Source organism: Arachis ipaensis, chromosome B10 (genome assembly GCF_000816755.2).
Source record: "Arachis ipaensis cultivar K30076 chromosome B10, Araip1.1, whole genome shotgun sequence".
Lineage (NCBI taxonomy): Eukaryota > Viridiplantae > Streptophyta > Magnoliopsida > Fabales > Fabaceae > Arachis > Arachis ipaensis.
This window is the reverse complement of record NC_029794.2, coordinates 70283156-70299089: the sequence shown is the minus strand read 5'-3', so window position 1 is coordinate 70299089 and position 15934 is coordinate 70283156.

The following is a 15934-nucleotide window of genomic DNA, read 5'->3' as shown; positions in this document are numbered from 1 at the left end:
AAACTCATAGTAAAGTCCAGAAATGTGAATTTAACATAAAAACTAATAAAAACATCCCTAAAAGTGACTAGATCCTACTAAAAACATACTAAAAACAAATAGGAACTGAAAATTGTTGCTTGTCCCAACACCAAACTTACTGAAAACATACTAGATCACAACACCAAATTTAAATTGTTGCTTGTCCCCAAGCAACTGAAAATCAAATAGGATAAAAAGAAGAGAATATACTATAAATTCCGAAATATCAACGAAACATAGCTCCAATCAGATGAGCGGGACTTCTAGCTTTTTACCTCTGGAATAGTTTTGGCATCTCACTTTATCCATTGAAGTTCAGAATGATTGGCATCTATAGGAACTTAGAGTTCAGATAGTGTTATTGATTCTCCTAGTTCAGTATGTTGATTCTTGAACACAGCTACTTTATGAGTCTTGGCCGTGGCCCTAAGCACTTTGTTTTCCAGTATTACCACCGGATACATAAATGCCACAGACACATAATTGGGTGAACCTTTTCTGATTGTGACTCAGCTTTGCTAAAGTCCCCAATTAGAGGTGTCCAGGGTTCTTAAGCACACTCTTCTTTTGCTTAGGACCTTGACTCTAACCGCTCAGTCTCAAGTTTTCACTTGACACATTCACGCCACAAGCACATGGTTAGGGACAGCTTGGTTTAGCCGCTTAGGCTAGGATTTTATTCCTTTAGGCCCTCCTATCCACTGATGCTCAAAGCCTTGGGATCCTTTTTATTTACCCTTGCCTTTTGGTTTTAAGGGTTACTGGCTTTTTGCTCTTGCCTTTTGGTTTTAAGAGCTTTCGGCTTTTTCTGCTTGCCTTTTCTATTTTTTTTTTGCCAATTTTTTTTCTTTCTTTTTTTTTCTGCAAGCTTTTGTATTCATTGCTTTTTCTTGCTTCAAGAATCATTTTTATGATTTTTTAGATTATCAAATAACATGTCTCCTTGTCATCATTCATTCAAGAGCCAACATATTTAACATTCATAAACAACAACTTCAAAGGACATATGCACTGTTCAAGCATTCATTCAGAAAACAAAAAGTATTGTCACCACATTAATATAATTAAACTAAGTTTAAGGATAAATTCGAAACTCATGTACTTCTTATTCTTTTGAATTAAAAACATTTTTCATTTAAGAGAGGTGATGGATTCATAGGACATTCATAACTTTAAGACAAAGTTACTAAATACTAATAATCATGTAATAAGACACTAACATAGATAAGCACTTAACATAAGAAAACGAAAAACAGAAAATTTAAGAACAAGGAATGAGTCCACCTTAGTGATGGTGGCATTTTCTTCTTGAGGTACCAATGATGTCCTTGAGCTCTTCTATGTCTCTTCCTTGTCTTTGTTGCTCCTCCCTCATAGCTCTTTGATCTTCTCTAATTTCATGGAGGATGATTGAGTGCTCGTGATGTTCCACCCTTAGTTGTCCCATGTTTGAATTCAGTTCTCCTAGGGAGGTGTTAATTTGCTCCCAAAAGTTCTGTGGAGGAAAGTGCATCCCTTGAGGCATCTCAGGGATTTCTTGGTGATGTGCTTCTTCAAGCGTCTCTTGAGATCCATGAATAGGCTCTCTTGTTTGCTCCATCCTTTTCTTAGTAATGGGCTTGTCCTCATCAATGGGGATATCTCCCTCTATGTCAATCCCAGCGGAGTTGCATAGATGGCAAATGAGGTGGGGAAAAGCTAACCTTGCCATAGTAGAGGACTTGTCAGCCACCTTGTAGAGTTCTTGAGGTATAATCTCATGAACCTCCACCTCTTCTCCAATCATGATGCTATGGATCATGATGGCCCGGTCTATAGTAACTTCAGACCGGTTGCTAGTGGGAATGATTGAGCGTTGAATGAACTCCAACCATCCTCTAGCTACAGGCTTAAGGTCAAGCCTACTTAGTTGAACCGGCTTGCCTTTTGAGTCAATCTTTCATTGAGCTCCTTCCACACATATGTCCATGAGGACTTGGTCCAACCTTTGATCAAAGTTGACTCTCTTTGTATAGGGGTGTCCCTTCTCTTCCATCATTGGTAAGTTGAACGCCAACCTCACATTTTCCGGACTAAAATCTAAGTAATTCCCCCGAACCATAGTGAGATAATTCTTTGGGTTCATCCCATGACTCGGATGTGGAAGCTTTTATCTTCCCTTTCCCTCTTCTAGAGGATTCTCCGGTCTTAGATTCCATCAATGGTAATGGAAAAACAAAAAGCTTATGCTTTTACCACACCAAACATAGAATATTGCTCGCCCTCGAGCAAGAGAAGAAAAAAGTGATGAAGAAGAAGAAGTAATGGAGGAGATGGAGAGAGGTTGTGTTTCGGCCAAGAAGGGGATGAGAGGGTTTTGTTATGTGAAAATGAAGAAGAATGGAGGGGTTTATATAGTGGAGGGAGAGGGGTTAAGGTTTGGCCATATGGGGAGGGTTTAGGTGGGAAAGTGATTTTGAATTTTGAAGGTAGGTGGGGTTTATGAGGTAGGTTTATGGGGAAGAGTGGATGGATGTGAGTGGTGAATGGGTGATAGGGAAGAGAGCTTGAGGTGATTGGTGAAGGGTTTTGGGGAAGGGTGTTTATTGGGAAGAGAAGATGAACATTGAGAAGAGGGAAGAGTATGAGTAGAGGTAGGTGGGGATCCTATGGGGTCCACAGATGCTGAGATGATCCTGTGGGATCTACGGATCCTGAGGTGTCAAGGAATTGCATCCCTGCACCAATTAGGCATGTAAAATGCCTTTGCATGCAATTCTGGCATTTAAACGCCGACTTGGTGCTTGTTCTGGGCGTTCAGCACCCAGATGCAGCATGTTTCTAGCGTTGAACACTGGATCTATGCTTGTTTCTGGCGTAGAGTGCCAGCTTTCCTCAGTGAGCATTCATGGCGTCTGAACGCCAGGATACTGCTTGTTTTGGGCGTTCAACGCCAGATCCATGCTCTGTTCTGGCATTGAACGCCAGCTAGATGCTCCTTATTGGCGTTTAAACGGCAGTAAGCCCTTCCTCCAGGGTGTGATTTTTCTTCTGCTGTTTTTGATTCTGTTTTTAATTTTTGTATTTATTTTATGACTCCACATGATCATGAACCTAATAAAACATGAAATAACAATAAAAATAAAAAATAAAATTAGATAAATAAAAATTGGGTTGCCTCCCAACAAGCGCTTCTTTAATGTCAATAGCTTGACAGTGGGCTCTCATGGAGCCTCACAGATGTTCAGGTCAATTTTATAGACTTCCCAACACCAAACTTAGAGTTTGGATATGGGAGTTCAACACCAAACTTAAAGTTTGGTTGTGGCCTCCCAACACCAAACTTAGAGTTTGATTGTGGGGGCTCTGTATGACTCTGTTTTGAGAGAAGCTTACTGTGCCTCTTTTCCATGTTTACAAAAGGATGACCTTGAGTTTTAAACACAAGGGAGTCCTCATTCAATTGATGGACTAGTTCACCTCTGTCAACATCAATCACAGCTCTTGGCAATCTCAGTTGATCCAATGCATTTAGTTCATTGGTGAACAGGGGAGGTTCATCTCCCCAAGTCTCTTTACCAAATAAATTAGCATTCAGCTTCATGATTGCACCAAGGAACTTGGCAACTTGCTCTTCAGTAACATCCTCATTCTCTTCAGAAGAGGAATACTCATCAGAGCTCATGAAGGGCGTAAGGAGGTTTAATGGAATCTCTATGGTCTCTAGATGAGTCTCAGATTCCTTTGGTTCCTCAGATGAAAACTCCTTATTGATCCTTGGACGTCCCAGGAGGTCTTCCTCACTGGGATTCACGTCCTCCTCCTCTCTTCTGTATTGCTTGGGAGAGCACTAGGAGGGGTTTCAGTGATCTTCTTACTCAGCTGGCCCACTTGTGCCTCCAAATTTCTAATGGAGGACCTTGTTTCACTCATGAAACTCAGAGTGGCCTTAGATAGATCAGAGACTAAGTTTGCTAAATTAAAGGTACTTTGTTTAGAGTTCTCTGTCTGTTGCTGAGTGGATGATGGAAAAGGCTTGCTATTACTAAACCTGTTTCTTCCACCATTATTAAAGCCTTGTTGAGGCTTTTGTTGATCCTTCCATGAGAGATTTGGATGATTTCTCCATGAGGGGTTATAGGTGTTTCCATATGGTTCATCCATGTAATTCACCTCTGCTATTGCAAGGTTCTCAGGATCATAAGCTTCATCTTCAGAAGATGCCTCTTGAGTACTGTTGGATGCAGCTTGCATTCCATTCAGACTCTGAGAAATCAGATTGACTTGCTGAGTCAATATTTTATTCTGGGCCAATATGGCATTCAGAGTATCAATTTCAAGAACTCCCTTCTTCTGAGGCGTCCCATTACTCACAGGATTCCTCTCAGAAGTGTACATGAACTGGTTATTAGCAACTATGTCAATGAGTTCTTGAGCTTCTGCAGGCATTTTCTTTAGGTGAATGGATCCACCTGTAGAAGTATCCAATGACATCTTAGCTAATTCAGACAGACCATCATAGAATATATTCAGGATGGTCTATTGTGAAAGCATATCAGAAGGACACTTTTTGGTCAGTTCCTTGTATCTCTCCCAAGCTTCATAGAGGGATTCACCTTCTTTCTGTCTGAAGGTTTGAATATCCACTCTAAGCTTACTCAGTTTTTGAGGAGGAAAGAACTTGGCTAAGAAAGCCTTGACCAGCTTATCCCAAGAGTTCAGGCTATCCTTAGGTTGAGAGTCCAACCATATTCTAGCTCTGTCTCTCACAGCAAAAGGAAAAAGCATGAGCCTGTAGACTTAAGGATCTACTCCATTATTCTTAACAGTATCACATATCTGCAAGAATTCAGTTAAGAACTGAAAGGGATCTTCAGATGGAAGTCTATGAAACTTGCAGTTTTGTTGCATCAGAGAAACTAATTGAGGTTTAAGCTCAAAATTGTTTGCTCCAATGGTAGGGATGGAGATGCTTCTTCCATGGAAATTGGAATTTGGTGTAGTAAAGTCACCAAGCATCCTCCTTGCATTATTATTATTTTTGGCTGCCATCTCCTCTTCCTGTTCGAAAATTCCTGTAAGGTTGTCTCTAGATTGTTGTATTTTAGCTTCTCTTAGTTTCCTTTTTAGAGTCCTTTCAGGTTCAGGATCTGCTTCAACAAGAATGTTCTTGTCCTTGCTCCTGCTCATATGACAAAGAAGGGAATAACAAAGAAAATACAGAATCCTCTATGTCACAGTATAGAGATTCCTTTGTGTGAGTAGAAGAAGAAAAGAATGTAATGTAAAGAAGAATGGATAATCCAAACACAAGGGTGAGGATAGGAGCAGAGATATGAGATGAAGAGAAGTGTTAGTAAGTAATTAAATAAATAGAAGAAGATGAGAGAGAGAAGTTTTCGAAAATAATTTTTGAAAAGGAACAAGCGTGTTTCATTATGATGAATGTGATGATCTGTGACACTCATCACCATTCTCAACCTATGAACGTGTGCCTGACAACCACTTCCGTTCTTCATTAGATTGAATGAGTATCTCTTATATTCCTCAATCAGAATCTCCGTGGTATAAGCTCGAATCTATTGGTGGCATCCTTGAGAATCCGGAAAGTCTAAACCTTGTCTGTGGTATTCCGAGTAGGATTCTGGGATTGGATGACTATGACGAGCTTCAAACTCACGAGTGCTGGGCATAGTGATAGACGCAAAAGGATAGTAAATCCTATTCCGGTATGATCGAGAACCTACAGATGATTAGCCGTGCGGTGACAGCGCACCTGGACCATTTTCACTGAGAGGAAGGATGGTAGCCATTCACAACGGTGATCCACTAACACACAGCTCGCCATAGGAGGGACGTGCGTGCGTGAAGAAGAAGACAGGGAGAAAGCAGAGATTGAAAAGACAAAGCATCTCCAAAACACCAACATATTCTCTATTACTGCATAACAAGTATTTATTTCATGCTCTTTTATTCCTCGCAATTCAATTTGATAAGTGAATTGTTTTCCGGACTAAGAGCTACAAGGTAACCATAGATTGCTTCAAGCCAACAATCTCCGTGGGATTCGACCCTTACTCACGTAAGGTATTACTTGGACGACCCAGTGCACTTGCTGGTTAGTTGTGCAAATTTGTGAAAAATAGTAATATTGACATTGACATGTAACAAATTCGTGCACCAAGTTTTTGGCTACACAAAACCAAACTTAAATTTTTGCTTGTCCCCAAGCAACTGAAAATCAAAAAGAATAAAAAGAAGAGAATATACTATAAATTCCATAATATCAATGAAACATAGCTCCAATCAGATGAGCGGGACTTGTAGCTTTTTGCCTCTTGAATAGTTTTGGCATCTCACTTTATCCATTGAAGTTCAGAATGATTGGCATCTATAGGAACTCAGAATTCAGATAGTGTTATTGATTCTCCTAGTTCAGTATGTTGATTTTTGAACACAGCTACTTTATGAGTCTTGGCCGTGGCCCTAAGCACTTTGTTTTCCAGTATTACCACCGGATACATAAATGCCACAGACACATAACTGGGTGAACCTTTTCAGATTGTGACTCAGCTTTGCTAAAGTCCCCAATTAGAGGTGTCCAGGGTTCCTAAGCACACTCTTCTTTTGCTTTGGACCTTGACTTTAACCGCTCAGTCTCAAGTTTTCACTTGACACCTTCACGGCACAAGCACATGGTTAGGGACAGCTTGGTTTAGCCGCTTAGGCTAGGATTTTATTCCTTTAGGCCCTCCTATCCACTGATGCTCAAAGCCTTTGGATCCTTTTTATTACCCTTGCCTTTTGGTTTTAAGGGCTATTGGCTTTTTGCTCTTGCCTTTTGGTTTTAAGAGCTTTTGGCTTTTTCTGCTTGCTTTTTCTTTTCCTATTTTTTTTTTGCTATTTTTTTCTGCAAGTTTTGTATTCACTGCTTTTTCTTGCTCCAAGAATCATTTTTATGATTTTTCAGATTATCAAATAACATGTCTCCTTATCATCATTCTTTCAAGAGCCAACATATTTAACATTCATAAACAACAATTTCAAAAGACATATGCACTGTTCAAGCATTGATTCAGAAAATGAAAAGTATTGTCACCACATCAATATAATTAAACTAAGTTCAAGGATAAATTTGAAACTCATGTACTTCTTGTTCTTTTGAATTAAAAACATTTTTCATTTAAGAGAGGTGATGGATTCATATTCACTACTTTAAGGCATAGACACTTAGACACTAATGATCATGTAATAAAGACACAAACATAGATAAACATTTAACATAAGAAAACGAAAAAGAGAAAATTTAAGAACAAGGAATGAGTCCACCTTAGTGATGGTGGTGTTTCCTTCTTGAGGAACCAATGATGTCCTTGAGCTCTTCTATATCTCTTCCTTGTATTTGTTGCTCCTCCCTCATTGCTCTTTGATCTTCTCTAATTTCATGAAGGATGATGGAGTGCTCTTGATGTTCCACCCTTAGTTTTCCCCAATAATTGTGTGGAGGAAATGTATCCCCTGAGGTATCTCAGGGATCTCTTGATTTGCAGTCAAATGTTCTACCACTGAGCTATAGACCTTTGAGATGAATCTCTCCATCTCCTATGACTTGGGGGTGGAAGCTTTTGTCTTCCCTTTCCTCTTTCTAGAGGTTTCTCTGGCCTTAGGTGCCATCAATTGTTATGGAAAAACAAAAAAGCTATGCTTTTACCACACCAAACTTAGAATGTTGCTCGCCCTCGAGCAAAAGAAGAAAGAATAGTAGAAGAAGAAGAAGATATGGAGGAGATGGAGGGATGTGTGTATTCGGCTATATGGGTGGGATTGGGTGGGAAAGAGATTTTGAATTTTGAAGGTAGGTGGAGTGTATGATGGTTTTGGAGGGGAATTGGAGGTGATTGGTGAAGGGTTCTTGAGAAAGGGTGATATAGGATTATGAGGAGGTAAGGTGAGTAGAAGTATGTGGGGATCTTGTGGTGTCCACAGATCCTGAGGTGTCAAGGATTTACATCCCTGCACCATTGATGCATGTAAAATGCCTTTGCAAGCAATTCTGGCGTTTAAACGCCGAATTGATGCTTGTTCTGGCCATTCAACGCCCATATGCAGCATATTTCTGGCGTTGAACGCCAGCTCCATGCTTGTTTCTGGCGTTTAGCACTAGCTCCATGCTCTATTCTGGCGTTGAACGCCAGCCAGATGCTCCTCACTGGCGTTTGAACACCAGTGAGTTCTTCCTCCAGGGTGTGATTTTTCTTCTGCTGTTTTTGATTCTGTTTTTAATTTTTTGATTTATTTTGTGACTCCACATGATCATGAACCTAATAAAACATGAGAGAACAATAAAAATACCTCAAAGATTCCCAGTTTCTCCATTACAGAGAGTGGCATGAGGTTTATTCCTGACCCAAGGTCACATAGAGCCTTCTCAAAGGTCATCGTGCCTATGGTACGAGGTATTAGGAACCTTCCAGGATCCTATTTCTTCTGAGGCAATCTCAGTTGAGCCAATGCATTTAGTTCATTGGTGAACAGGGGAGGTTCATCTCCCCAAGTCTCATTACCAAATAAATTGGCATTAAGCTTCATGATTGCACCAAGGAACTTGGCAACTTGCTCTTTAGTAACATCCTCATTCTCTTCTGAAGAGGAATACTCATCAGAGCTCATGAAGGGCGTAAGGAGGTTTAATGGAAAACTCCTTATTGATCACTGGATGTCCCAGGAGGTCTTCCTCCTTAGGATTCACGTCCTCCCCTTCCTCCTTGGATTCGGCCATGATCGTTATATCAATGTCCTTACACTCTCCTTTTGGAATTTCTTCTGTATTGCTTGGGAGAGCACTTGGAGGGGTTTCAGTGATCTTCTTACTCAGCTGGCCCACTTGTGCCTCCAAATTTCTAATGGAGGACCTTGTTTCATTCATGAAACTTAAAGTGGCCTTAGATATATCAGAGACTATATTTACTAAGCTAGATGGATCCTACTCAGAACTCTCTGTCTTTTGCTGAGTTGATGATGGAAAAGGCTTGCTATTAAACCTGTTTCTTCCACCATTGTTAAAGCCTTGTTAAGGCTTTTGTTGATCCTTCCATGAGAAATTTGGGTGATTTCTCCATGAGGGGTTATAGGTGTTTCCATAAGGTTCACCCATATAATTTACCTCTGCTATTGCAGGGTTCTCAGGATCATAAGCTTCTTCTTCAGAAGATGCCTCTTGAGTACTGTTGGATGCAGCTTGCATTCCATTCAGACTCTGAGAAATCATATTGACTTGCTGAGTCAATATTTTGTTCTGAGCCAATATGGCATTCAGAGTATCAATTTCAAGAACTCCCTTCTTCTGAGGTGTCCCATTACTCACAGGATTCCTCTCAGAAGTGTACATGAACTGGTTATTAGCAACAATGTCAATGATTTCTTGAGCTTCTGCAGGCGTTTTCTATAGGTGAATGGATCCACCTGCAGAAGTATCCAATGACATCTTAGCTAATTCAGACAGACCATCATAGAATATATCCAGGATGGTCCATTCTGAAAGCATGTCAGAAGGACCCTTTTTGGTCAGTTCCTTGTATCTCTCCCAAGCTTCATAGAGGGATTCACCTTCTTTTTCTCTGAAGGTTTGAACATCCACTCTAAGCTTACTCAGCTTTTGAGGAGAAAAGAACTTAGCAAAGAAAGCCGTGACCAGCTTATCCCAAGAGTTCAAGCTATTTTTGGGTTGAGAGTCCAACCACACTCTAGCTCTGTCTCTTACAGCAAACAGGAAAAGCATGAGCCTGTAGACTTCAGGATCTGCTCCATTAGTCTTAACAGTATCACAGATCTACAAAAATTCAGTTAAGAACTGAAAGGGATCTTCATATGGAAGTCCATGAAACTTGAAGTTTTGTTGCATCAGAGAAATTAATTGGGGTTTAAGCTCAAAATTATTTGCTCCAATGGTAGGGATGGAGATGCTTCTTCCATGTAAATTGAAATTAGGTGCAGTAAAGTCACCAAGCATCTTCCTTGCATTATTATTATTTTCGGCTGCCATCTCCTCTTCCTTCTCGAAAATTTCTGTAAGGTTGTCTCTGGATTGTTGTAATTTAGCTTCTCTTAGTTTCCTCTTCAGAGTCCTTTCAGGTTCAGGATCTGCTTCAACAAGAATGTTCTTGTCCTTGCTCCTGCTCATATGAAAAAGAAGGGAACAGAAAATAATAATAGGGATCCTCTTTGCCTCAGTAGAGAGGTTCCCTTGTTGTTAGTAGAAGAAGACAGGGAATAAGAGTGAAGAAGAATGGATAATCCAAACACAAGGGTGAGGATAGGAGTAGTGATTTGAGATGAAGAGAAGTGTTAGTAAATGAATAAATAAATAGAAGGAGATGGGAGAGAGGAAATTTTGAAAAATAAATTTTGAAAAAGAGTTAATGATTTTCGAAAATTAAGATAAAATTAAAATTAAAATTAAAAATTGAAACAATTAATTAATTAAAAAGAATTTTTGAAAAAGAGGGAGGTATTTTCGAAAATTAGAGAGGGAAGAGTAGTTAGGTGGTTTTGAAAAAGATAAGAAACAAACAAAAAGTCAATTAGTTAGTTGAAAAAGATTTGAAAATCAATTTTGAAAAGATAAGAAGATAGGAAGTTAGAAAAGATATTTTAAAATCAAATTTTTGAAAAAGATATGATTAAAAAAAAATATGATAGAAAGATATGATTAAAATTAGTTTTGAAAAAGATTTGAATTTTAAAATCAAAATTAATGACTTGACTCACAAGTAATCACAAGATATGATTCTAGAACTTAAAGTTTGAATCTTTCTTAACAAGAAAGTAACAAACTTGAAATTTTTGAATCAAAACATTAATTGTTGATGATATTTTCGAAAATATGATGTAAAATTAAGAAAAATATTTTTTTAAAAAAAATATTTTTAAAATTTTCAAAAATAAATAAGAAAAATGAAAAAGATTTGATTTTTGAAAAAGATTTTGAAAAGATAAGATTTTTAAATTGAAAATTTCATTTGACTCATATGAAACAACTAAATTTTAAAAAGTTTTGAAAAAGTCAACTCAAATTTTCGAAAATTTATGAGTGAAAAAGGGAAAGATATTTTTTTTTATTTTTGAATTTTTAATGATGAAAGAGAAAAACACAAAATTGACTCTATGCATGAAAATTTTGGATCAAAACATGTGATGCATGCAAGAACACTATGAATGTCAAGATGAACACTAAGAACACTTTGAATGTCAAGATGAACATCAAGAACTTATTTTTGAAAAATTTTCAAGAAAAGAAGACATGCAAGACACCAAACTTAGAAATTTTTCATGCATAGACACTATGAATGCAAGAATGCATATGAAAAACAAGACACAAAACACGAAAATATGAAGATCGAACAAGAAGACTGGCCAAGAACAACTTGAAGATCATGATGAATGCAATGCATGAATGCAATTTTCGAAAAAATGCAAGATGAGTATGCAATTGACACCAAACTTAAAATTTGACACAAGACTCAAACAAACAACATAAAATATTTTTGATTTTTATGATTTTATTAATTTTTTTGGATTTTTGTATATTTTTTTCGAAAAACATATAGGAAAAAGAAAATAAGAAATTCAAAAATTTTTTATAAGAATTCCAGGAATCTTTCAATGTTAGCCTAAAGCTCCAATCCAAGGGTTAGACATGGCTTACTAGCCAGCCAAGATTTAGAAGATACAAATCAGGCATATAACAGCTGATAATTCATCCAACTTCATATACATGCCTTTTATGTTGACAAGCGGAAGCCTCAATCCAAAAGAATTTGGATATGGCTTTACAGCCAGCCAGGCTTCAACATGTTACAATGAAACTCTAGAATTCATTCTTAAAAATTTTGAATAATTTTCGAAAACAAAGGAAAAAAATTTTTTTTTTCGAATATTAATTGGGAAAAACAAAAAAGAAGAAATATTTTTGAAAAATTTTTGAAAACTTTTTGAAAATAAAATAAGAAGAAAATTACCCAATCTGAGCAACACGATGAACCGTCAGTTGTCCAAACTCGAACAATCCCCGGCAACGGCGCCAAAAACTTTGTGCACGAAATTGTGATCTCTGTTAATGTCTCCAAAAACTTGGTCCTCTAATCTTAATAAATAATTTGTCACAACTTCGATACAACTAACCAGCAAGTGCACTGGGTCGTCCAAGTAATAAAACCTTACGTGAGTAAGGGTCGATCCCACGGAGATTGTCGGCTTGAAGCAAGCTATGGTCACCTTGTAAATCTCAGTCAGGCGAATATCAAATGGTTATGGAGTTTTCGAATAATAATAATAAATAAATAGAAAATAAAGATAGAAATACTTATGTAATTCATTGGTGAGAATTTCAGATAAGCGTATAGAGATGCTTTCGTTCCTCTGAACCTCTACTTTCCTGCTGTCTTCATCCAATCCTTCCTACTCCTTTCCATGGCAAGCTTTATGTAAGGCATCACTGTTGTCAATGGCTACATCTCATCCTCTCTGTGAAAAAGGTCCAAATGCTCTGTCACGGCACGGCTAATCATCTGGAGGTTCTCGATCATACTGGAATAGGGTTCACCCTCCTTTTGCGTCTGTCACTATGCCCAACACTCGCAAGTTTGAAGTTCGTCACAGCCATCCCTTCCCAGATCCTACTCAGAATACCACAGACAAGGTTTAGACTTTCCGGATCTCAGGAATGGCCATCCATGGGTTCTAACTTATACCACGAAGACACTAATAACTCGGACTCGGTCCCCTGTATTAGATATCCAAGAGATATTCATTCTAGCTTGTTTGCATGTAGAACGGAAGTGTTTGTCAGGCACGCGTTCATTTGTGAGAATGATGATGAGCGTCACATAATCATCACATTCATCATGTTCTTGGGTGCGAACGGATATTTTAGAAGCGGAATAAGTTGAATTGAATAGAAAAAACAGTAGTACTTTGCATTAAATCATGAGGAACAGCAGAGCTCCACACCTTAATCTATGGAGTGCAGAAACTCTACCGTTGAAAAATACATAAGTGAAAGGTTCAGGCATGGCCGAATGGCCAGCTCCCATGATCTAAGAACTAGACGTCCCAAGATGTCTAATACAATAGTAAAAAGTCCTATTTATACTAAACTAGTTACTAGGGTTTACAGAAGTAAGTAATTGGTGCATAAATCCACTTCCGGGGCCCACTTGGTGTGTGCTTGGGTTGAGCTTGAAGTTTACACGTGCAGAGGCTTCTTTTGGAGTTAAACGCCAAGTTGTAACATGTTTTTGGCGTTCAACTCTGGTTTGTAACGTGTTTCTGGCGTTTAACTCCAGACTGCAGCGTAGAACTGCCGTTCAACGCCCTTTTGCGTCATCTAAACTTGGGCAAAGTACAAATTATTATATATTTCTGGAAAGCCCTGGATGTCTACTTTCCAACGCCGTTAAGAGCGCGCCATTTGGAGTTCTGTAACTCCAGAAAATCCACTTTGAGTGCAGGGAGGTCAGAATCCAACAACATCAGCAGTCCTTCTTCAACCTCTGAATCTGATTTTTGCTCAAGTTCGTCAATTTTAGCCAGAAAATACCTGAAATCACAGAAAAACACACAAACTCATAGTAAAGTCCAGAAATGTGAATTTAACATAAAAACTAATAAAAACATCCCTAAAAGTCACTAGATCCTACTAAAAACATACTAAAAATAATGCCAAAAAGCGTATAAATTATCCACTCATCACCAAGTATATGAGAATTTCCTTTAATGAATGTTAAATCTTTTTGAATTGCATGATTTGGCCACCATGTGATTTGAACCCTCTTCTTTGATTAGGTAATTTTTTGATGGATGTTGTCCATTTATCTTAATGCATTGTATTTCTTGATCATATGCATCTATATGTTTTTGGCTTGAATGCTTTCATGCTTCTTTATTGCTTGTTTGGTTGTCTTAACCTATGAGTTTAGAGCATCTCAAGCACATTAGGATGAGTGAAGTGCATGTTCCTTTTTATGTAACTATGACATAGTTTTTTCTGTTAGTGCATGTGTTCTAAACCGCACGCAACTTAGAATGCACACTTACTTTTATCCATGTCACACACAAAATCCACTCACTTGATTCTAGTAATTTACCTCTTCCAATAAAATATGCTTCCTTGATTTTGCATTTACTTTCTTACTATCCTATCTTCTATTTTTATGATGAGTCATTGATAAACCCATATTTCATGATATATTTTGTGCTCAATTTAAGTGATTTATTCAACCCTTCACCCTCATTTCACCCTAGTCACGCGATCGTGTGCCCTACGCGTTCGCGTGGATTCATATCCACTAACCCCAGTCACGTGAACCCTAACCCCATCGCGCCCCCATACCCCCCTTCTCCCTCCCTTCTCTGCAACTCGCCCCACCCCTCTGCAACCACCACCACCGCGCCCAACCACCCAGCCCCGATCACCACCGCACCACCCACCGACACCCCCTTCTCTTCTTCCTTCCCTATCCTTCTTCTTCCTCTTTTCCTTCTATCACCACTGCCCCCACTGCGGCCAAGCCTAACCCATACCCCAACCCCCAACCCGACCCTGTTCCGCCACCGTGCCACCGTGCCCCCCAGCGCCGCCGCTTCACCCCCACCATCTCTCTTTGCCCTCACCTCTGCTCACACACATACCAGGTTCCGCCGAACGCCAAATTCTCTTCCCTTCATAGTTAGTTGCTTATTTTTCCGAATATATTCGAATTAGGCTAGTTAGAGATGCATGTTTGTAGTGGATTCTAGGTGGTTAGGTAGCTAGGATGTGGTTAGTGGATTTAGGCCTGATAATTCCGCCGTACTTGTTGCTTGTTTTACCTATTCTACAATTTTGGTCTGGCTGTGATATTTATATTGTTCATATGCTATTCTTTACTGTTTCATGCTGTTGTTACACTGCTCTTTCATGTTCATATTAATTGTGTCTATTTGCATCTTTATTTTAATTTATATGAACTATTCCGCTTACTGTTTATTACCCGGGAACATCTAATTTTAGCCGGAATGCTGCCCAATTTTCTGCAAATTGTTTCATTCACATTCATGTATTGGTTTTGGCAATTTTGAATTTTGCATTACTTAGCTTTTACCAAACCAATTCATGAATGCACGGGATAGCATTCTTATTCCTTCTTAATTCCCTGGCTAGTAAATCGAATTTTTGATGATTTCCTTTTAATTTTTGCTACTCTCATTTCTATTTGAATTATCATCAATAACCTGATATTTTTGCCTGAATATGAGTTGATTATTCTTTAAATTTGTGAATTTATTGTTACCTAGGAAACATTTAACATGCCACTCACTTTAATTTTCTTTCTCCTAACTCACTGATTTCCACTTTCTCACCTCTTTTTCAATCCTAACCGATCTAACTTTCAAACTTCTCTTTTTGGTTTTTAACTATTTACTTTAACTTTTTAACTCAAGGCATGATTATGGTTTTTCCTAATTAACATGAATTCTACTTATATTACATTTTGGATTGTGATTTTTCATCTCGGATTTCTAACTCAAATACAATCCATAATGCACATATACTTAACTCATTTCATAATTCCACTGCTCTTTTGCCACTATGTGCTTCTATTGTTATTATTCTATTTGCCTACTTGTCTTCCTGCTTTGTTCTTCAATTATATCCTGGAATTTCTGCTTTTCAGGATGTCTGACCATCAGCGCAAAGGAAAAGGCAAAGCAACCACCGGCAAAAGAAAAAGAGGCAAATCCTCTATGTCTATCTTGGACATTATGCATAATGACTCCTGGTGGGAAAAGCACTTTACCTTGCAAGCGAAGGCTGACCAGCTCCTCACTGCCACAGATTCGATAAAATTTGCAAATAGATACTGTGAGCTGAAGTATCCAGTGTTTGCCACCTCCA